The sequence below is a fragment of the Hyperoodon ampullatus genome, assembly GCF_949752795.1.
Source record: "Hyperoodon ampullatus genome assembly, chromosome: 8".
Lineage (NCBI taxonomy): Eukaryota > Metazoa > Chordata > Mammalia > Artiodactyla > Ziphiidae > Hyperoodon > Hyperoodon ampullatus.
The window spans coordinates 115,317,449-115,341,934 of NC_136921.1; the positions used below are offsets into that span (position 1 = coordinate 115,317,449).

The following is a 24,486-nucleotide window of genomic DNA, read 5'->3' on the forward strand; positions in this document are numbered from 1 at the left end:
TCTTTGTTGTGGTTTATATTTACAGTGGAATATTATCTGGTCTTAATAAGGAAGGAAATTCTGACACATGCGACAACATGAAGGAACCCTGAAGACATGCTAAGGGAAATAAGCCAGTCACAAGCGGACAAATACTGCACGATTCCTCTCACATGAGAGGAGACAAATTCATAAAAGGAAAGTAAAACGGTGGTTACCAAGGGGTTGGAGGGGCGGGGACTGGGGAGTTACTGTCTAATGGGCATAGAGTTCCAGTTCAGGAAGATGGAGAAAGTTCTGGAGATGGACGGTGGTGATGGCTGCACAACAGTGTGAATGTTTCAAATGGCAAATTTTATATGTTATGTATATTTTACTACAATTAAAAAATTAGGAGCAAAAAATTAGCAGTACGTATTGTAGATAAATCAGAAAATACAGAAAGGTAAAGGAAATTATCCAAGCACAGGGAGATCAACTCGGTGCTCTGTGACCACCTAGAGGAGTGGGATAGGGAGGGTGGGAGGGAGGGAGACGCAAGAGGGAAGAGATATGGGAACATATGTGTATGTATAACTGATTCACTTTGTTATAAAGCAGAAACTAACACACCATTGTAAAGCAATTAGACTCCAATAAAGATTAAAAAACAAAAAAGAAATTATCCATAATCCCCTGATTCCTCACAGAAACAAGATGATAGAAGCTGTTTTGTAAGCTACTTTTCCCTTCCAACTTCCATAAAATCATTGACGTGGAACATTCTTTCATAGCATCTTTTAAGCTCCATGTGAACCACGGGTCAAGGCCCCGCCGTCACTCACGGAGGCTCTCTCCTATTTGCTGCATTTTCCTCCCCATGTCTTTCGGTCAGGAACACCCCCTACAAACACCCAATTCCAGGGCCACGGGCGCCCCCGCGACTCTCCAACCTGTGCATCTTCCACAAATGCACGTCTGCCCGGCCTCTGCCTCCCCTGTTGAGGAAACCTGGAACTGCCAGTTCCGAGTCCAAGTCCCCAGTCTCCGTCTTGCCTTCTTCTTTGACAGCTCAGAATTCCCTTTAAATCCGTTTACTTTCCTCTATCTCTAACGGCCGCCCCTCGTCAAGGGTGGCCCACGCTCCCTACCTGTGCCTGCTGCCACCCAGACCCAGAGCCTCGCCAGCCTCTCCTCCCAGCCTCACGTCGGGCCCACTGGGGTTCCTTCCCAGCACGACACAGGGGCCTTGTGTGTCTGGTCACTGCACGGCCCTGGGACAGAGCCTCAACTACACCTGAAGGACCCACACGCCTTTGCAGCGGGCTTCCACTGGTGCCAAAGCCCAAGAGCGTAACCAAAGTAACACATTTGGAACGCACTCAAACCTGCCCGCGCTGCCATGCGGGAGTTTACCGTTTAACAACTCGATTGCATTTCTGTCTCCTCTGGCTCAGCCCAAAGGAGCTCATACGGCTCCACGGCTTGGGGCCTGGTCACAGCAGGGTGGCATGTGACCACAGACACAGAGGGGAGGCCACGTGAGCACACGGCGAGAAGGCGGCCGTCTGCAAGCCACGGAGAGGCGCCTCGGAGGGAAGCAGCCCTGCCGACACCTCGATCTCAGACTTCCAGCCTCCAGCGCTGTGAGGGAGTCTGCTTAAGCTGCCCAGACTAACACAGCCAAGATCGGGTAGAGCAGAATCTCCCAGACAGGGTCCCTACACCCCTCTGCTGACTGGCCACGAAAACCATCCCCGTGCTGGTGTTCTTCTGATCATAAAACAATACAGGCTCGATGCAGAAAAAGACTGCTGAAAGCAAAAACCAGCTGACCCACTCGGGCCTCAGTCTGAAAGTACCAGCGTCAGCACTTCTGGTCCGTGACCGCCCCCAACACCCATCCTTCCTCCCCCTGGGGGTGAAACAACTGCAAACAGACGTTGTCCACCCAAAAACAGGAAAGCCAGGCTTTTTCTTCCTTGACTGATTTCTTTCAGCAGCAGTTCCTAACCCTGTTTCTGATCCCTACAGCTTGTCAAGTTATAAAAATGAATTTAAAGATGTCAGCGGAACTGCCTTTTAACAAGCTATCAACTAATTTATTTTGCAAGTTTACGAGTTTTTAAAATAAAGATTTCAAAAAAGGACACACTGGGACTTCCCTGGCGGTCCAGTGGTTAAGACTCCGCGCTCCCACTGCAGGGGGCACGGGTTCGATCCCTGGTAGGGGGAACTAAGATCCTGCATGCGGCACGGTGCAGCCAAAAAAAAAAAAGACATGCTGATCTCACTTTGCCGCTGCTGGAGTGTCCCTGACTCAGGGATCCCCGGGGCTCAGGGGACACGCGTACTCTGGACAGTTCCCCACAGGTAGGGTGGACGAGCGGGAAACCAGAGCTCTGAGCTGGTAGCAATTCACCCGCCCTGTGCACCACCACCCACCCTGCTTGTTCCTTTAGCGGGCAGTGTCCTGGGGCCCCACGGCAGGGCCCTGGCACTCGGACGGTGTGCCCATGCCTGTGAGCTGGAGAGGCGGAGAGTGGGCGAGCTTCCCCGGTAGGGCCGAGATGCAGGGATGCTGTGCTGTGACACACCGCCACACTCACAGCCAGCGAGACCCCGGGGCCCAGCTGCTTCCTCCTCCTATGCTCCCCGCCCCCTGCCCTTGGGTGAGGGCCTCCCGGGGCCCAGGGCCTCTTCTGACTCAGCTGACACACCATCTTGCAACCGAAACTCAGGCTCAGGTCTGTGCAGGGCAGGGTCTTTGAAATCCTGCCTCCGTAAGGGGACCTCCCCTCCCCTGCCATGACATGGACCCCCTGCATGGAGCAGTACCAACCCCACTCCACCCAGGACCAGCACCCAGACAACGCTTCTGGCGTAGCTCACAAGCAGAGCGAGCTGGGGGCACCCTTCCTGGACTTGGAGCCGATGTGTGACCAGAGCTAAGGCCCAAGGAAGGCACCCTTTGAACCTCAGGTGGCCACCACAGGCAGGCATCAGAGAACCCCAGGTGGGCTCAGGGGACCACAGATGGGGGTCAAGCCACCTCAGGTGGGCAGGAGGTCAAGGTTCCCAGTGCCGGGCTAGAGACCCCGTGGCCGCTGCCCCCCGTTCTCCCCAGCGTGGCACCGTCCACCCCGCAGCCTAGATCACCCTACAGCTTCCCAACAAGTCATCCTCACGGTCACCCTCAGGGTGGGGTCATCACGCTCTGACAGATGATCAGAGCCGCACGGCCACAGAGCAGGGGCAGCCAACGTGACCCCAGCGCCAGGCGCCGTGTGCACCCGGGCCGAGCACAGCGGTAGAGAAGCCGGCCAGGCCTGAGGGCAGGAGAGGGACCGAACCCCAGAGCAGCTGCTGGGGTCGAGAGAACAGCGCCGGGAACGGGGACGGGCTGCGGTGAGCAGCCCAGGGAGAAGGTGAGATGGTGTCTGTGAATCGCAGCAGCCACCACACACTTCAAAACCAAGAACAGCAGATGACAGGACTTTTGTTGTTGAGTGAGCATGATCTGATCGTTTTCCCTGTTTCTGGGCAGGACGGAAGGGAAGCCTCCTCTGTTTGCTGGCAGTTCAGTTCAAAGGTAATAATAGACAACGAGTCCTTACATAATTCAACAATTTTAAAAAAGGAAAAAAGAACACTTAGGCTAGGCTGCAGAGAATGAATAGAAATTAAAGCGGAGAGACTAATTTTCAACCTGGTAGCATGGGTGGCACCAAGAGATTAAAAGGAAAAGAGAAAAAAAGTATGTGTATGTGTATGTTTGTTTTCAATAAGCCAGTATCACTGGGCGAACACAGGCTCCCCATCAGAACACTGGCTGCAGAGACAAGATGAAACAAAGGGGCAAGACAAGAAAGTTGCCTTAGGAGATGGACCTCAAAGGTGAGGCGCGGGCTTCCCTGGTGGCGCAGTGGTTGAGAGTCCGCCTGCCGATGCAGGGGACACGGGTTCGTGCCCCGGTCCGGGAAGATCCCACGTGCCACGGAGCGGCTGGGCCCGTGAGCCATGGCCGCTTAGCCTGCACGTCCGGAGCCTGTGTTCCGCAGCGGGAGGAGAAAAAAAAAAAGGTGAGGCGCCAGGACAGATGGTGGGGGTAGTGAGGAGAGGCGCCCTCGGGAGTCCACGGTCCAGACTCCCTGTGAAGGCCCCGGAGAGTGCAGCGTCCGGAGGCATCCACTCCTGAAGGGTCCAGGCCTGGTTCAGACCCTCGATTCACCTGTGTCAACCACACACAAGGCCCCCTCCAGGCCCAGACAACCTCAGTCCACACTGCCTGTGAGGACCGGCCTGGTACAGGACATGGGCCACGGAGGGGGGCCTTGTGTTTTGCCAGATTAGAGGATAAACTTCTATCACCGTGGAGATGTATTTATTTTCTATGACCATCTATACCTCTAGTACTGCTCTGGAAACAAAAAAACAGCTAAAACACTTTCTGGTTGAATAACTTGCATGTATTTGGAAGAGAACATTCATCTATCAGCAGATAAGGTAAAAACAAAGAGCAAGAATAAATAAATAGCAAAAAAGGTGGAGCCCAGTGGTGAAGAGACATCAGCTTGAGGAGGGTGACCATTTAGAAGGCTGGGTTAAAAACACTAAGAGAAACAGCTCAAAACATAAGCAGTTAAGCAAGCAAACTCGGTTTCTGGTTACTTCTCTTCCCCAAAGCAGCTGAATTTAAATCTTCCACAAATCAAGCATTTAAATCCAACTGGTCTTACACACCCATAAAAGAACTTGGCACATAGTTTCAGAGAATTATCACTTTCGTCGAGGCAAGGTCTTAATTTACTGTCCATGAAAACAAATGAAATTAAAACTGTTACACTAGGTATGTGTCTATTAATAAACAGTAGGCTTCCAGGGACTGGGGGCGGGGGTAGGATGTGGACCCAGCTCATAAATGGGACTAAAAATTGACGCTGAGGCCCTGGAGGGTCAGGCAGCAGGAGCTGGCAACTGGATGCCCCGAGAAAGGGCTGCAGCGGGGGGATGCCAACCCATGGGCCAGGAACTGGAGACCAGGGGGCACGCTGGGCCAGACAGACAGGGCAGGGCGGGCAGGAGGCTGTGTGAGCGCCATACACAGGTAGGGAGGGCATCCAGCACAGATGGGGCCCGGGGTCAGATGCAAAGCTAAGTGAGGGTGCATCCCAGCCAAGAGCCAGCAAGCAGGCATTCTGCACAGGCCTGGTAAGCTTTAAAACAGAATTACCAAGGCAGCTCGACACCAAGGTTGCAAAACATGGCAAAACCACAGGAGGGAAAATGCAGAACTCATGGTTCAGATGCCCATCCAGACGTCCTGACTGTGGCACCACAGTGACAGCACTGCCTGTGTGTCAATGCCACCCTTCAAGCCCACGTGACCTGAGCGACAGGGTGTTTTTTCTGGAAAGAGGGTCTCCCCAGCATCTCCAAACTTGTAATATTTTTTACTTTACAACTTGACAGTATTTCACTTGTCAAACCCCACAGCATAACCAAACCACAACAAACTACGAGATGTTTCTGCTAACATGCACAAGACGCACACTGATTTTCTTCCTCTTCTATATATACAAATAACAGTACTTCCCAGAAAAGTACAAACGTCCAATTTTTTGTGCAATCTGTTCACATGTAAAATAAATCATCTGAGGAAGAGAAGCATACTTTATTCAACTGTGCCTTTCTCTCCCGCATTTTTAAACAACATGTTTTTCCAACTCCAGCCTTTTTCCCCAGATCAAGTGGGGTGGGGAGAGAGAATGGGGCTGCTATGATCTCTAGGCAAAAACTTCAAAATTAAAAAACAAACACCATCTTCTGCCCAGCTTTACTACTGAAGAAATGCAAACTGCACAAAAATTTTAAATTCCATTCTCGAAAGCAGCACTGGTCTCTTCTGCAGTTACCTCAAAACAATTGTTGCATCAACAGAAAAACAAAACTCAAGTTTGCTTGAAAATCATGACAATAGGTGAAGTCTGAGACACAGTCCTCAGAGGAGTCTGGAGCCTGTCAGCCCCTCCCTCCTGACACTGCTCTCGGGCGCCCTCAGCCTCAGTCTGCAGACCTGGGACAGGGTCTTCCCAAGACACAGCGGTGTCTCTGCCTCCTGAACGCCTCCTCCCCCCGGCCTCTTCCCAACCCAGAGCCCCTATGCCGCCCTCAAGCCTGCCACGCTCCTTTTTCATTCCTTTTAAACTAGGACTCTGATCCTGTCGCTCTCCTGCTTATACGCTTACAGCTGTGGTTCTCAGACCATGTTCCCTGGAACTCCGGGGTGCCCCACGATGGCAAGGCAGAGTAGCCCTGTGTTTATCTATTTTACGAACTGGGATGCCTCCTGAGATTTGTATGAAAAATGAGCCTGATGCAAATATAAATCAATCAACAAAAGACGGAAATGGATCTAGGATGCCAGAGGAAAGTCTCAGTCCCTCGCAGCGTGCAGCGCCCACACGGGTCCAGCCTGACGCCTCTGCGCTGCGCCCTGCCACTCCCGCCACCCCCAGCGGGTCCCTGGGGAACGGAAATGCTCCACAGCTGCCGCGGCCATGCACCAAGGACACAGGTGAGCCCCACAGAGCTGGACACACTGCTGTGGGATGGAGGTTGGGACAGGGTGGGTTCTCCTGGTGGGGGGGGCTTGTTTTCCCCCAAGGTCTGGGATTCCTCTGGTCTACTAATGCCTGACCATTTCTTTCTTTCTTTCTTTTTTTTTTTTTTTTGTGGTACGCGGGCCTCTCACTGTTGTGGCCTCTCCCGTTGCGGAGCACAGGCTCCGGACGCGCAGGCTCAGCGGCCATGGCTCACGGGCCCAGCCGCTCCGCGGCATGTGGGATCTTCCCGGACCGGGGCACGAACCCGCGTCCCCTGCATCGGCAGGCGGACTCTCAACCACTGCGCCACCAGGGAAGCCCTTGACCATTTCTTTGTGACTCCGGCGGCCTTCATCTTTCACACAGAATCCAGTGCACGTTTAAGACACGAGGGGAGATGACAGTAGCAGCTCAGCATGTTCTTTCTAGGATGGAGCCAAGCCCAGCGGTCTCTGGCACTGGGGGGGTGGTCACACCATGGAGAGGGTGCCACCAACCTCTCGACTAGGCTGGGGGCTCCCCATCCACCGTGACACCGGGGCCGCTTCCTGCCCCAGAAAGAGGGAGAGTGAGCCTGCACACAGGCCTGCCAGGGGCGGACACTTGCCCAGCTCACCGCAGGGAAGGCCTGGCCCCCCGCACACAGACCTAGACGCTGCCCGCCCAGGCTCCGTCACCAGCGCCACTCCGTACTGGAAGGTGGCCTTGTCCTTGCTTACACAGCCTCATAAATGCTCACCAAGAACTCCGACCCAGCAGTCCTTCTAAGCCTTCCCTTCATGTGAGCCTTTTAACAAATTTTGACCTTCTAGAGAAAAGCCTAAGATGACCATATCTGGGCAGAAAAGTCCAGTATAATCGGTCCTGTGTATCCACAGATGCAAAACCTGGGGATACGGTGGACTGACTGTATTCATGGTACAACTTCCATCTTATATAAGTGACTTGAGCATCCGTGGATTTGGGTATCCACGGGAGCTCCTGGCACCCACCCCCGGCGGAGAGCGCGGGACGACGGTGTTTCCAGATGACTTCCTCGGCAGCACGTCCCAGGAGGGGATTCTTAAATCGCATGAATGTCTTCACAGCTGCAGGAGATGATCCATCAATCCCACTTCTGGCCATTTATCCCAAGGAAACAAAATCACTAATTCAAAAAGATATCTTCACCCCATATTCACTGTAGTATGATTTACAGTAGCCAAGACGTATTATGCTAAGTGAAATAAGTTAGGCAGAGCAAGACAAATACTGTATGATCTCACTTGTATGCGGAATCTTAAAAAGAAAGGGAGGAAGGCAGGGAGGGAGGGAGGGAGGAAGAAAGGAAACAAAACTCATAGATACAGAGAATAGCTTGGTGGTGTGAGAGGCAGGGAGTGAGAGAACTGGGTGAAGGTGGTCAAAGGGTACAAACCCCCAGTTATAAAATCAGTAAGTCATGGGGATGTAATGTACCGCATGGTGACTACAGTAAATAACACTGTATTGCATATTTGAAGGTCGCTAAGAAAACAGATCTTAAAAGTTCTCATCACAAGAGAAAAATTTTTTGTGACTATGTAAGGTGATGGATGTTAACTAGACATGCTGTGGTGATCGTTTCACAATATATCCATATATCAAATCATTATACCTGAAACGAATATAATGTATGTCAGTTATTTCTCAATTTTTAAGAAGTTACAGGTGGATTCAGGTGAGGTGCCCTCCCACAGGGTCCCACAGACACCAGCATGGCACCTCATCACAACATCCAGGGATCACTTGCATTTTTACAATTTAATAAGTGGAACCGCATCTAAATGTTCTTTTAATTTGCATTACTTTTACTCCTATTAAAGTTGAACAAATTTTTATACAGTAACCCTTTTTTTTCTTTCTTTTGTGACTTGCCAGCTTGGTTGTTTTCTTGTTATTTTGTGCTTTGAAATCTCGGTATTTTCCTCATCAATGTCAACTACTCAACTATACCTCTTTATTAAAGACATTAAAACTGTGTGAAAGTTGCTACAAAAAATTTTCCCAGGTCACACTACTTGCCTTCTTATGTCACTTACTTTTTTCTTTGAAACCTCAGTTTAAAATTTTTACCATATCAACTGTTCAGCCTTCTGCCTTTGGAACTCCCTCTTTCACTTATAAATGTACCAAGTAGGAAGAACTGTGCCAGCCCCAACCAGGGAAGGGAGCAGTTTCTAACGCACAGCCCCCATCTGAGCAAACTGCTGACCCTCTGTCAGAAGTCAAACGATCTCCCATCTGAGAAACAGTTCTGAGGCAGCAGGTAATCTCAAAGAATTAACTTAAAAGTAATATTGAGATCCATAAAAAGTTCAGTAACTGATGGATGTTAAGAATTTTGGGGGGGACCTCAGATGCATAATAGTTCCTAGACCCTGGCCCGTTCTCACCTTGTTATGGTAAAATGATGCCATAAAGACAGGTGAACCACCATCCACAACAAAAGCTAGGGTCCTGCCTGTGATATACAGCAAATCCCACCTGGGCATCAATCCCCTGCCTTCTTTTGTACAAGTGGCACCTCATCTATACATATTCTCAAAAAGGCACTTTTGAAATTCAGTCTTTATGAAAGGGATATTATGCTATCAATATACGTAATTGCCTGACTTACTTTTTTCACTGCTATTACTAAGAGGCATCCACACACTGTCACATGCTGCTCTGAAGTGCTGTTTTGACAGATGTATACTATTCCACTGAGCGAATGAACCAGGCTGTGTGCTGTCTCCTGAAGCTCCCTGTAACAGGGTGTTTGTTATTGTAAACTGTGAGGAAAATTCTTGCACATGAATATGTGCAATGGATTCTCTAGGACAGGGATTAGCAAACATTTTCTATAACGGGCCAGAGTTGGTCATTGTTCTGTGGGTATGTAAGAGAATATCCTTATCCTTAGGAAATACACACAGGCACTGGGGGATGAATGGCCTCAAATTGATGTAAGAGTTTTGTCGTGTGTTCTTTGTATTATTTGTATTTTTGCCATTTTTGTAAGGTTGAAATTATTTAAAAAGTAAAAAATGGAATATCTCTCTGAAAACTTTTTGTGAACATAAGGGAAAGGGAATGAAAAACGCTGAAAACAGATGTGTCCGTGACTGCAGATGTGTCGGTGAGCCTCACTGCTGTAACGCAGAGCAGGTGACACACCTGCATCCACCGCAGAGTGAAACGCATCTTTCCGATCAGAGCAACTGCCTTGGAAATCCCTGTTGTCTGCCCAGAGTCCTGCACTCCTAAAGAAAGCTTCTGACAGACCTATCGGAGATCTGGGCCAGGGACCACACGTCCTCAGGCAAATCAGCCCTCAGCAGTGATCATTTTCGTTCTATAATCAAATGCTTCAGACCACTGCAGAATGGTGGGCTTTGTTTAAAATATATATACACTCCAAATGTTTAGCTTCAATTACTTAATAATTTTACACTTCCCAGATTTTTAGGATCCGAAGAAACCAGCTTATACAAAATAGCGAGAGGTCTTAAAAAATGCAAAACCATTTCCACCTCTGGACCAGAAAAAAGCAGCAAAACTCCAAGAGCATTTATGTTTTTAAGTAGAACTCCTGGAGACATGTACTAGATGAAGTGTTTATGACTCAGATGAGACAGTGCTCCTGGGACTTGCTTCACAACAGCCCAGTGTGGGCAGGGGTTGGTTACAGGTGAACCCAGACCACTGTCGAGGGTTCATATACTATTCAACATTTTCCGTACCTCTGCACATTAAGAAATTGCCCACAACAAACAGTTTAACTGACACCTTGATCTTGGACTTCCAGCCTCCAGAACCGCAAGGAAATACATATCCGTTGTTTAAGCCCCTCAGTCTGGGGTACCTTGATGCAGGAGCCCTAGCTAACATACAAACCTTTCAAAAGGGTTCGTTCCTGCAAAGATGCCAGGCACGCAGAAAGGCAGGAGGACCTGCGGCCCCAGGCAAGCGCAGGCCCACTACAGTTCACCAGCCTGGCCCCAAGCGTGTGGCATGGGGAGTTCTACCACTGGCACAAGGCCGCCACAACCAACCGGCAAATTCAGGGCTGCCTCCCGCGTCTTTTCAAGCTCTCTAGCTATTACGGACTGTGCGCACTTCATGCCTTATCCAGCGCGTGTGGACAGAGACACCCACCGGGACACACGCACGGAGACCTTTTAGGGATGGAGTGAGGAGTCGACAATGACTGGGTCCTGAAATGCTGCGATTCCCAAAATCACCTCTGCCCTTGTGGGGGGGGTGGGGCGGGGGAAGCTAATAAAGAAGCAGATAAAAGACGAAAGGAGAAATACTGATACGTGTACATAATTAAACTTCTTCAAGCAACCTGAGGCGCTCGGAAGCATCAGCTCGGGCTGCCACCGGGGCCGTCGGGGCCGTGGTGCGTCGGGTGGGCGCTGCCCTCCCCCACCCCTTCCTGGGAGCTGCCGGCTGAAGGCACAGAAAGCCGGGGAAAGGCAGAGAACCGGCCGGCTGTGAGGTCCGGAGAGCCGTGCAGGAGCGGGAAGGCGGCCTGGCCCGACCGCGGCTAGGGGACCTGCGACGGACGGCGACGCGCGTGGCCCCAGCGGGCGGAAGCTGGGCCCTCGGGGAGAGCCGCGGCAGGGGGGGCGGGGGGCTGTCCAGCGGGGTGCACGGTGCCCCCAGTCGCTGTAAAGCCAATCACAAGCTCCGGAGGCGCAGAGTTCCCTAAACACGCCCGCGCAAAACACAACGCGGAAATGAATTGGTGCAGCCACTATGGAGAACAGTATGGAGGTTCCCTAAAAAACTACAAATAGAATTACCATACGACCCAGCAATCCCCCTACTGGGCATATACCCTGAGAAAACCATAATTCAAAAAGAGTCATGTACCACAATGTTCATTGCAGCTCTATTCACAATAGCCCGGAGATGGAAACAACCTAAGTGTCCATCATCGGATGAATGGATAAAGAAGACGTGGCACATATATACAATGGAATATTACTCAGCCATAAAAAGAAACGAAATTGAGCTGTTTGTAATGAAGTGGATAGACCTAGAGTCTGTCATACAGAGTGAAGTAAGTCAGAAAGAGAAAGACAAATACCGTATGCTAACACATATATATGGAATTTAAGAAAAAAAAATGTCATGAAGAACCTAGGGGTAAAACAGGAATAAAGACACAGATCTACTTGAGAATGGACTTGGGGATATGGGGAGGAGGAAGGTTAAACTGTGACAAAGTGAGAGAGAGGCATGGACATATATACACTACCAAATGTAAGGTAGATAGCTAGTGGGAAGCAGCCGCATAGCACAGGGAGATCAGCTCGGTGGTTTGTGACCACCTAGAGGGGTGGGATAGGGAGGTTGGGAGGGAGGGAGACCCAAGAGGGAAGAGATATGGGAACATATGTATATGTATAACTGATTCACTTTGTTATAAAGCAGAAAGCAACACACCATTGTAAAGCAATTATACTCCAATAAAGATGTTAAGAAAAAACAAAAACAAAAAAACACAACGGGGGCTAGCTCTGCCGAAATGCACCCGACCTTCGGGAAAAGGGAGAACTCGGAGGGAACTCGAGCCTTTCATGCTCGGAGTCTGCAGGAAGGGCACGCACGGCTGTGTCTTCCCACGGCGAGCCGAGGCCCACAGCGCCGCAGCACCCAGGCTGCCTCTGCCCCAGTCTGGGGGGACCCCTGGGCTGAGTCACACCCCAGAGGCCCTATAATACAGCACATTTTCCCTCCTGCCTTGACCTCAAGGCAGAATCAAGACACCTGAGAGTTCCAGGAGCTTCTCAAGAGCCCTTCCAGGGTCACAGCCGATTCCACACAGCCTGTGGGCTAAGCCCAAAATGTGCCACTGGAGTCCAGGCGACACACAGAGAACCGGCTCAGGGTCACCCAGAAGTGCAGGGCAGGAAGTCACATCTTCCATGGCAGCTGCCCCAGACCTCAGCCGTCCTGGCAGAGGCTTCCCGGAGTGAACGAACTCTGCTCTATCCACCTCTGGTGTACCTGGAGCCATCTGTGGCCACTGAGAGGGTCACAGCCTCTCAGTGCCTGTGTGCAAGGTCTGGCAGGGACATGTGGAAGGGTGTGTTCCCTCTTCCTGGTGGAGGGAGGGTAGGCAATGTTGATTCTTACCTGGCTCATCTGGCAGTTCCAGAGGGCAGGGATCCCCCACAAATCCCTTTCCACCCTTTGCATGGGGCTTACCTTGAAGCCAATCTCTGTTGGAGGAGGCAACTACCTAAAATGCAAATTAAAATACAAAAGAAAAACTACCCCCTATGATGATTAATTCTATGTGTCACCTTGACTGTGCTATGGTATAATCCAGTTTTTGGTCAAACATGAGTCTAGATGTTGCTGTGCAGGTATTTCTTAGGTGTGATTTACATTTAAATGGGCACACTCTGAGTAAAGCTGATGACCCTCCATAGTGTGGGTGGGCCTCGTCCAAACAGTTGAAGACCTTAAGAGAAAAAACCGAGGTCCTCTTTGGATTTGAATTCTGCCCCCAGAGGGCCTTTGGACTCAAGCTGCAACATCAACTCTTCTGGGGTCTCAGCCTGCCTACTCTGAATTCACAATTGCCAGCCTCCACGATCATGTGAGCCAAATCCTTAAAATAAATCTCTCTATATATGTAAACATACCCTATTGGTTCTGTTTCTCTGGAGAATCCTGACTAATCCACACACACCCACCTCAATCAAAGCAAAGGAAGAAACCCAACTTGCATGTACAAGACCCTTATCAGTGTGGTCTCCAGGGCAGGAGCAAAATTTTACTCTCCAGAATCTGTGAAATTATCATGCACACGCACAGGTCTGCTTGACTTAACACACTTAGTTATTCCATGACCCCTGGGGACAGACAACCCCAATCAGTCAAGAGTCCAGGTGGTTTTAAAGCTCATTGGTTTTATGGAGACTGGTCCTTCCAAGCAGGATTTGTGGAAAAAGACAAAAATTCTTTAGAATGGAACAGCTTGAGTAGGTCAAGCTTTAGACAGGGATTTAAATAGAATGCAAATCCTCATCACCACGTCTGACTTGGGGCGGTGTGGTTCTTCAGAGCAAAGTGTACCTTCTTCTGTGAGTATCTTCAAGGACGAATCATCGCCCACCCTCCCCCTGCCACCCCAGTCCTGGCCAGGACAACACAGGCACAAGGCATGGCCATGCTAGCTCTGAACGTAAAATTCTGGCTGTCAAATCAGGTTCCAAGATGAAACTCACTGCTCTCTAGGCATTGGTTTTTCTCTCCTGTGGAACAAAATTCAATACCCCCGAGAGAGTGAAGAACAGGACCTGACAACCCTGGCGAGTGAAGTATCTGAGATATAAATACAAATCACAAATACGCTTGTTTCAAAAGTCACAGTAGCTATCACTGTCCATCTGTCTTGTTCACAACTAAAAAATGTGAAGGCCACAGTTCGAGGCCTGTGATTTCTGTCCCCACAGCCTTGTGTGGACGTGAGGCAGTCATGATGAAGTTGGATGGGGGCAAAGCCAGGGAAATGAATGCTCAACGAGCTCTGCTGAACAGCACAAGTGCACACCAGGCTCAAACCAACACAAAGGTAAAAAACACATCCCTATGTTCTTGAGACCATGTTCTGAGAGGCCTTTAACACAGAAAGTTCATATAAATGCAAGTCTTATCCCTGGAGTGCTCTGAAATCTTATTAGATAGCCTGAATTCAGGCCCGAGCTGCCATATTTAAGCCCCATTCATGGTGCTAGGTTCTCTACTGGCTCCTACAGAGCATAAGCTCTGTCCCTATGCCCCTCACTTATGGCCAAAGGGTCTCCAGATATAAAAAGAACAAATAACAAAATGGCAAATGTAAATCCTACCATATAAGTTATCTGCATTATGTATAAATGGAGTACACAATCAAAAGGCAGACATTGATAGAATGGATTAAAGAAACATGCTGTGAGAGACAAATTTTAAATTCAATGATACAGGGAGGGTGAAACGAAAAGGATGGGAAAAGGTATAACATGCAAAGAGAAACCAAAAGTGGCCAGAAGTAGCCATACGAATATTAGATAAATATTAGACAAAATAGACTTGAAAACAAAAATTGTTACTAGAAACATTATGACAAAATGGTCACTCCACCAGTGAGATGTAACAACAATTAACATATTCACCTAATGAAACAACCTCAGAATACATGAAACCACAGAGAACATGATCTTATGTGTAGAAAATCCTAAAAAAACACAAAAAATCACAAAAAAAACCTGTTACATCTAATAAATGATTTAAGCAAAGCTGCGGGATACAAAAGCAACACAAAAATCAGCTGCATTTCTATACATTAGCAATGAATATTCCAAAAAGAATATTAAGAAAACAATTCCATTTACAATAGCATCAAAAAGAAAAAAAAACTTAAGAGTAAATTTAAGAACTTCCCTGGTGGTCCAGTGGTAAAGAATCCGCCTTCCAAAGCAGGGGACATGGTTTCGATCCCTGGTCGGGGAACTAAGATCCCACATGCCGCGGGGCAACTAAGCCTGGGCGCCACAACTATTGAGCTCGCGGGCCTAGACGAGAGAGCCCATGTGCTGCAAACTACAGAGCCCAGGGTCTCCGGAGCCCGTGAGCCGCAACTAGAGAAAGAAAACCCACACGCCACAATGAAGACCCGACGCAAGCAAAAAAAAAAAGAATAAATTTAACCAAGGAGGTGAATGATTCATACACTAAAAATTACAAAACACAGACCTCCCTGGTGGTCCAGTGGTTAAGACTCTACGCTCCCAATGCAGGGGGCCTGAGTTCGATCCCTGGTCAGGGAACTAGGTCCCGCATGCATGCCGCAGCGAAGATCTACATGCTGCAAATAAGACCCGGCGCAGCCAAAATAAATAAATTAAATAAATAAATATTTTTAAAAATCACAAAACACTGCTGAAAGAAATTAAAGACACAAATAAACGAAAAGATATTCCATGTTCATGATTAATATTATTAAGATGACAATATAGGGAATTCCCTGGCAGTCCAGAGGTTAGGACTCCGCACTCTCACTGCCAGGGGCCTGGGTTTGATCCCTAGTCACGGAACTAAGATCCCGCAAGCCACGTGGGGCAGCCAAAAAAAAAAAAAAAAAAAGATTTACAATATAATCCAAAGCCATCTACTGATTCAATGTAACCCCCTTCAAAATTCCAAAAGCATTTTTTGCAAAAATAGAAAAACCCACCTTGATTAATATGGAATCTCAAAAGACCCAGAATAGCAAAAACAATCTTGAAAAAGAACAACAAAGCTGGAGGTCTCACATTTACTGATTTCAAAACTTACTATAAAGCTACAGTAATCAAAATAGTGTGGTACTGGCATAAAGACTGACACATTGGCCAAAGAAACAATAAAGAGCCCAGAAATAAACCCTTGTGTACGTGGTCAAATGATTTTCAACAAGGGTGTCAAGGCCATTCACTGAAGAAAGGACAGTCTTTTTAACAAATGGTGCTGGGAAAACTGGATAACCACATGCAAAGAATTAATTGGACCATCACCTTACACTATATATGCAAATTAACTCAAATGAACAAAAAACCTAAACAGAAGAGCTAAAATTATAAAACTCTTAGAGGAAAACATATGAGAAAATCTTCATGACACTGGATTTGGCAATGGTTTCTTGGATATGACACCAAAAGCACTAGCAACAAAAGAAAAAGTAGATAAACTGGATGTGAAAATTAAAAACCTTTGTGCACCCAAGGACAAGAGAATGAAAAGATAACCCACAGAATGGGAGAAAATATTTGCAAATCATGTATCTGATAAGGGATTGTTATCCAAAATATATAAAGAATTCCTACAACTCAACACTAAAAAAAACAAACAACATGATTAAAAAATGGACAAAGGATTTGAATAGACATTTCTGTAAAGAAGATACACAAATGGCAAATAAGTACATGAAGAGATGATCGACACCATTAAGCATTAGGGAAATGCAAATCAAAACCAGAATGAGATACTACTTCACACCCATTAGGGTGGTTATTATTAAAAAAAAAAAAAAAAAAAAAAACACCAGAAAATAACAAGTGTTGGTGAGGATGTGAAGAAACTGGAACCCTTGTGCATTGCTGGTACACATAAAGGCTGGTGAAGCTGCTATGGAAAACAGTATGACAACTGCTCAAAGAAATGAAACATTGAATTACCATGTTCATAGCAATGCTTAATTGGTGTCTGGAATAGTCATGTTCGTAGACAGGAAGTAGAATGGTTGCTACCAAGAGCTGGAGGAATAAGGGAATGGGGAGTTAGTGTTTAAGTGGGTGCAGACACAGACATAGAAAACAAACTGATGGTTACCAAAGGGGAAGTGGGGAGAGGGATAAATTGGGAACTTGAGATGAACAGATACTATTAGATATGAAATAGATTAACAAGGACCTACTGTACAACACAGGGAACTATATTCAGTATCTTATAAGAACCTATAATGGAAAAAGATCTGAAAAGGAACAGATATGTGTGTATGTATGTATATGTATGTGTATATACACAAAACGGAATCACTTTGCTGTACACCTGAAACATTGTACGTCAACTATACCTCAATAAAATAAAGAAATAAATAAGTGCAGAGGTTCAGTTTGGGATGAAGAAAAAGTTCAGGGGATGGTTAGTGGTAATGGCTGTACAACTTAATGTTACTAAACTGTACACTTAAAATGGTAAATTTTGGGTTATTTATATTTTATTATAGTAAAAAAACTCAGGCAAGGTGATTTCCCCAATTTATTTTTGTTTTTAATCATTTTTTTCAGATATTCCAGTTTATTTTCCCCTTCATGTAAATTTTAGAGTCAGTTTGTCTTTTTTTTTTTTTTTTTGCAGTACGCGGGCCTCTCACTGCTGCGGCCTCTCCCGTCGCGGAGCACAGGCTCCGGACGCGCAGGCTCAACGGCCATGGCTCACGGGCCCAGCCGCTCTGCGGCATGTGGGATCTTCCCAGACCGGGGCACGAACCCGCATCCCCTGCATCGGCAGGCGGACTCTCAACCACTGCGCCACCAGGGAAGCCCTAGTTTGTCTTTTATCTATAAAAACATCCTCCTGAGACTTCTAATAAACAAAAATATCTTATGACCCAGCAAGAACACTTCTAGATTTCTATCCAAAAGACATTATAACATATGCCCACATAAAGACTTGCACATGAGTCTTCATAGCAGCAGTTATTCATAACAGGCAAAAAATGGATCTAATGGAGGGTTAAACAAAATGTGATATATCCATACAATGGAATACAATGCAACAAAAAGGAATGAAATGCTGGTACATACTAGAATAGGGATAAACTCCAAAAAGATTATGCTAAGTGAAGGAAGACCACAAATTGTACACTTTCATTTATGTTAAATGTCCAGAAATGGCAAATCTATAAAAGAAAAGCAAATTAGTGATTAGCTGGAATAGAGCCTACGAATGGGGATTAACTGTGAGAGGTCATGAGCGATCTTATTGGGGTGATCCGTATGTTCCAAAACTGGGTTATGGTGCTGCTGCCCAACTCCATAAATCTACTAAAAATCACTGCCCACTTGAAGTAGGTAAATTTTATAGTATGTACATTATACATCAATAAAGTTAAAATATTTTTTTGCTGCAGTATTTGATTGGAATTGTGTTAAATCTATAGATCAATTTGGAGAGAACTGACATCTTTACTATGTTGAGTGTTCCAACCCATGACCACAATGTGCCTCTCCATTTATTTACATGATCTTTGATTCATTCATCAGCATTTTGTAGTTTTCAGCATATAGATCCTGCATGTGGTTTATTAAATTTATATGTAAGTATTTGATTTTTTGAAGCTGCTGAAAATGGTATTTTTTAAAATTTCACTTTCTAATTGCACATTGCTTATATATAGAATAAGATTGACTTACATGTGTTGACTGTATTTTGTGACCTTGTTAAACTTCACTTACTAGTTCTAATAGTTTTTTCATAGATTCCTTGGATTTTCTATGTAGATACCATCTGCAAAAAGGGACAATTTTATTTTCTCTTTCCAATCTGCCTTTTATTTATTTTTCTGACCTTATTGCCCTGGCTAAAATAAAGTTTTTAAATTACATAGATGTAGTTAACCCATGCTATACTTATTTTGGTTGCAAAAACAATGAGTAGCTAGGACTCGTTAGTTATACAAAAGCTTTAGAAAACAGCACAAAGAGTAACAGCCCCTTATACAGTACATTTCCTATATACATTACACCTCATATGATCTTCATCACAACCTAATAGGTGCTTTTCCCACGATACCAAAGAAGAAAAATGGTCGAAGGTAGTCCAAGCAACATACCCACCGGGGCTCAGGTGAACGGTGAACATATAGCAGACATCAACAACAGTCAAAGCAGTAGATTTGCCAAGACCCAACTTGATCACACCTGCTAAAATGTATCTTTCTTCCCACTGGCTAGTGGGCGGCCCCAGGCACTGACTGAGCTGACCCCTCTATAAACTGGTGCTAGTGAAACGCAGATCAAAAGCCAGGACACAGACTGTCACACAGTGAGAGGGGCTGAGGGAACACTGGCCCACCTGGGGAGTGGAGGCAGGTGCTCCCGGAGTGGTACCTGAGCAAGCACAGTGCCTTCAAAAAATCGCAGGTAAGTGATTCAATAGGTGTGTGCGGGTCAGGTCCCAGGGTCTAACATTTTGCAGAACGCATTACTGACAGCTTCTTTCTAATTTTTTTTTTTTTTTTTTTGCGGTACACGGGCCTCTCACTGTTGTGGCCTCTTCCGTTGCGGACCGGACGCGCAGGCTCAGCGGCCATGGCTCACGGGCCCAGCCGCTCCGCGGCATGTGGGATCTTCCCAGACCCGGGCACGAACCCGTGTCCCCTGCATCGGCAGGCGGACTCTCAACCACTGCGCCACCAGGGAAGCCCGTGCGTCTTTCTAAGTTTTAACTTACGAGTGTGCAGTCAGATGGCTGGATTCAAAGTCTGGCTCTGCCACTTACCAGGCATGTAACTTTAGACACATACTTCACCTCTTGGTCAGTTTCCTCATCCATAAAGTGGGAGTAATAATTGCACCCACCTCTGAGGGTCGTGAGAATAATTAGTATATAGAACACTCAGGAGTTAGCGAACTACAGCCCACGGTCTGCTTCTACAAGCGAAGTCCTACTGGGGCACAGCCATACTCATTCATTACAGACTGTCTGTGCCGACTTCTGCTGCAACAGTGCAACTGGGGAGGCTGTGACGGAGACCATACAGCCTGCAAAGCCGTAAGTAGTCACTATCTGGACCTTTACAGGAAAAGTAGCCCTGGCTTAGAACGATGCTGGAGCAAAGTAAGTACTCAAGGAATGTTAGCTATTACTCAGACCCTAATTTACTTCCAGAACGATAAACTTGAGTATATACATAAAGATATACACACAAGCATTGACTATGGGGGTGACAAACGTAAAATAACAATGTCAGTTAACAGGTGGTTGATTAAATAAATTGTGATGCAGCTGCACTATATACAGCCATTAAAAGGAATGAAGGCTATCCACGTGTATATATACTGCATGTGCCAACATGTTAAGATTTCCGACATCTTTAAATAATCTGAGATCATTAAGTGAAAAGGTATGATGCTACATGCAGTATAATCTCATTATGTTACAAAAGGAACACACACAAACAAAACCTATGTGTATGCACAGAAAAGGCTACATACCAAGATAGATGTACTGAGTGAATTTCACTTTTAGTATATGTAGTTGAGCACTGTTTGAATATTTTAATAAGCTGAAGCTCTGTAATTTTTCTCATGACTCAAAAGTTATTTGAATGGCTCAGGTTGTACCCTAGTGGTACAAGTTTTAAACTTTAATGTCTTTACCCCAGGGACAAACTAGAGTATGGATGAATCGCAAACGCATTATGCTAAGTGAACTAACCAGACTCAAAAACCACATTTGACATTCTGGAAAAAGCAAAACTGTAGGAATGGAGAACAGATCAGGGGTCAGGAGTTGGGAATGGGGTTGCCTATAGGGACAGGAAGAAGGAGTTCAGGGGGGTGATAAAGCTGTTCTGTATCTTGACTGTGGTGGGAATCACACTACACTAAGCATTTGTTAAAACTCACTGAACTGTACCCCACAAAGTGAATCTTACTATGTGTCAACTTAAAAATAAATTTAAGTAAACACACATACAAAACAAAAACACTTGGGGAGTAACTCTTCTTTGGGCGACCTATGAGCACACAAATGTATGTATTAATACAGGAAATGTCTGCCACCACGTTTCCCTGGTTCGCCTCTGGCACAGAGATGATGCCGCTGCGCGAAGGCAGCGTTGGCACCACCTTCCTAACTGAATTCCCACAAACGCAAACCTGCCGTGGCCCTGATTGTTTTCTTCGGGCTCCGTGCGTGTAGGTCTGCGCTTTATTCGGAAAACCTCGAAGGGCCTCCAGGGAGAAGGGACGGCAGGCACCGGCGCGCGCCGTCACAGGCCGGCGCCCCAGCCGAGCGGCCCGGGCAGGATCTTCCAGCACGAGCCCCGAGCCGCTGCAGCCGCTGGTGAGCTGTCAAGAACAGCAACCTGAGCTAGGCAAGGGGAATCACTGCTGATTCAATCACGGATCATTGACGGAATCACGTCGATTACGGCCAAGAAATACCACCCGGCTCACCAGCTTCGGCCAAACACGGCGCGGCGAGGCGCACAGCACCCTCGTCTCCTGTAAAGGGAAACTCCCAGATCTCCCACAGAAGCGCAGACCGTCCAACACGGGGCTTCATAAGCAACGCTATCCTGCCGTTCAGACCGGACACTAGAGTGGACGTGGTCCGGACACCTCTCTCGGCTTAGAAAACGCTCCTTAAGCCCCATGGCCAAATTACTCTTCCGCCCTTTTCTCCCGCCCACCAAGCGCTGCGAATTAGGAGCACGCATTTCAGGCTTGAAATACACAATTGAGTCTGGCTGTACTGAACCGCGCTGCCCAAGTAACAATCCCGGCTCCTTAACAAAGCCCCAAACTCCTCTCTCCAAGAATCTGCAAAATGGTCTCGCTCGGCCATAGTCTCCCTCCTTCCCTCAGAGCGGGACACAAAGCACACGACCTCAGCGCAAACCGCCTGCTCCTTGCTTTCCAACAATAACTGCAAAACCCCAGTGCACCCCGTCCCCACTGGAGTTTCGCCACGTGCCGGGGGCGCTGGGGCAGGGGTCCGCGCCTCCCGGGCCGGAGCGCGGTGGCCAGGGCCATCCTGGGAGGCGGCGCAGCCGGGGAGGCCGCGCGGCCGAGGTCCAAGTCCCGGCCGCTCGCGGGGCCCCGGCCCGGCATCGCCGCCTTCCAGCTCCCTCCCGGCCGGGTTTCGAGCGAGGTCCAGATCCCACCTGGGCGGCGGGGTGGGGCGGAGGCGGCAGCGTTCCTCACCTTGGTCCGCGGCGGCGGCTCCGGGGTCCCGGGCGGGCCCTGGGAGTTTCCCGGCCGAATGAGTCACCGAGGCGGGTCGGGAATGCTCCAGGAAACACCCGGCCTCCTCCCCTTCCTCCCGGGGCGGGGGCTCTCCCGGCTCGGCCCCTTCCTCCCGGCGCTCCTCCCTCCGCGCTCCTTCCCCAGCCCAGTCCCTCCGCTCCTCCACGCCTAGCTTCCCTCCCCCGACCCCGCAGTCGGGCAGTGTGCCGGGCCGCGCTCCCCTCCGGCCGCAGAAAATGCTCCCCAGAGAAGAGAGCCTCCAGGGCCACCTGCCGGCTTCGGCGACCTCAGCTCTGCCTGGGACCGCGGGGGGCGGCTCTTCCCCGTGGAAGCTGTTCGGTTTGGGCCGTAAAAAGAGCGGGGGGTGAGCGCCCTGTCCCGGGGCTCCACAGGGTCAGGGTGGCGGGTGAGATGAGCTGCAGAAGGGACTTGGGGGGACACCCAGGCGGGCTGGCCTGGCGCCCCACAGCCAGGGAGGAGGTGCGCACACCTGCGCTCCGCGGGCTGCAGCCGGGTGCGACTGGGACACGCCGCCGGAACCGAGCCAGCTGGGAGAAAATGACCCGGTATGGACCCTGCAGTGATCGCATCTCCCCTCTGAGCCGGGGGCAAAGGCGTGCGCAGGCTTGTGGGAATGGCTGACAAGAAGTCCTGACGAACTAGCCCCAAAACACACTCTTGAGAGGCCAAATCAACAACACGTCTTATGGAATCGCTGAGTGGAGTGAGCTTGTCACAAACATGCTTAGGAGAAAAATTTCCCTAAACTACACTCTCCCCACACCCCCACCCCCGCCGAGTTGTAAGGGAGAGCAATAAAGATGGGCAGCGGGTACTGAAAACCACAAGAAGTTTGATTACCTCCTGGCTGTCCCCCAGATGATGCAAAAAGTTGCAGCAAATGGATCCTGACTAAACCAGAATCTGTCAGTTGTCTAAATATTCAGAGACCACTTTTTCTAGAAGCTCCTGGAGGTCCCTCACACTCCTGCAAAACATGGGTTTTGAGTGGCTTTCTGGTTCCCAGCCAGCCCACACATTTTCAATCAGCAGAAATACTGCATCTCTCTGCCCAGGGCTGAGTCTCAAAGTTAGATTCCAAAGGATTGGGTTTTTTTGTTTGTTTTTGTTTGTTTTCCTGTTTTTTTAATACTGTAGGTGAAGTGCTGAAATACAAATTCAAGGTATATTGTGATAATTTTTAAATATCATAATCCCTAGAGCAATTAATAAAAAATAAGCAACTAAAAAACATCCGGGCTTCCCTGGTGGCACAGTGGTTAAGAATCCTCCTGCCAATGCAGGGGACACAGGTTCGAGCCCTGGGCCGGGAAGATCCCACATGCTGTGGAGCAACTAAGCCCATGCGCCACAACTACTCAGCCTGCGCTCTAGAGCCCTCGAGCCACAGCTACTGAAGCCCAAGCGCCTAGAACCCACCGCAAGAGAACAAGAGAAGCCACCGCAGTGGAAAGCTTGCGCACTGCAACGAAGAGTAGCCCCCACTCGGGGCAACTAGAGAAAGCCCATGGGCAGCAAGCAAGACCCAACACAACCAAAAAAAAAAAAAAAAAAAAATCCCAGAAATAAAATGGAATGCTAAGATATAAATCTGAAGAAAGCAGCAAAGGAGGAGCAAAAAGCACATAGGACAAACAGTAATGAAAAGCAAGCTGTTAGGCTTAAATCCAACCATATTAGTAATTACATTAAATGTAAATTAACTAAACACTCCAAAGAAATTGTCACGTTGGATAAAAACAAAACCTAAATATAAGGCTGTTTAAAAGAGACATACTTTAAATATAAGGACACAAAGTGGTTGAAATTTTAAAAGATGAAAAACCATCTACCATGCCTATGCCAATCCCGAGAAAGTTGGGGTGACTGTATTAATATCAAAGTAGATCTTAAGGGACTTCCCTGGTGGTCCAGTGGCTAAGACTCTGCACTCCCAGTGCAGGGGGGCGGGTTTGATCCCTGGTCAGGGAACTAGATCCCACATGCCACAACTAAGAGTTCGCATGCCACAACTAATGATCCCGCATGCCACAAGGAAAATCCCGCAAGCCGCAACTGAGACACGGCGCAGCCAAATAAATAAATAAATAAATAAATGTTCAAAGTAGACCTCAAGACAAGGAGTGTGACCAGAAATTAAAAGGGACGTTTGGTAAACATAAATGGGTCAATTAATTCAGAAAAAAATGACAATTTTTAGTTTGTATGCAACCAAACAAGCTTTGAAATACTTTGCAAAAATTGATAGAATCAGAAGAAATAGGCAAATACACAGTCATAATTAGAGATTTAACACCCCTCTCTTAGTAATCGATAGAACAGGCAGACACCAAAATAAGTAAAGATGCAGAAAAAAGTTAAAGCAATTGACCTATTTGCCCTTA

The 24,486-nt window shown here is 47.8% G+C and overlaps 1 protein-coding gene across 1 annotated transcript in view; it reads right to left on the reverse strand.

The window, feature by feature from the left end:
• Positions 1-22,077, reverse strand: part of CYFIP1 (cytoplasmic FMR1 interacting protein 1) — a 93,992-nt gene extending 71,915 nt beyond the window's left edge. The window contains 1 exon segment of the mRNA XM_079710524.1: positions 22,040-22,077. The gene's annotated coding sequence lies outside the window, so the exon portion shown is untranslated.
• Positions 22,078-24,486: the final 2,409 nt, after the last annotated feature.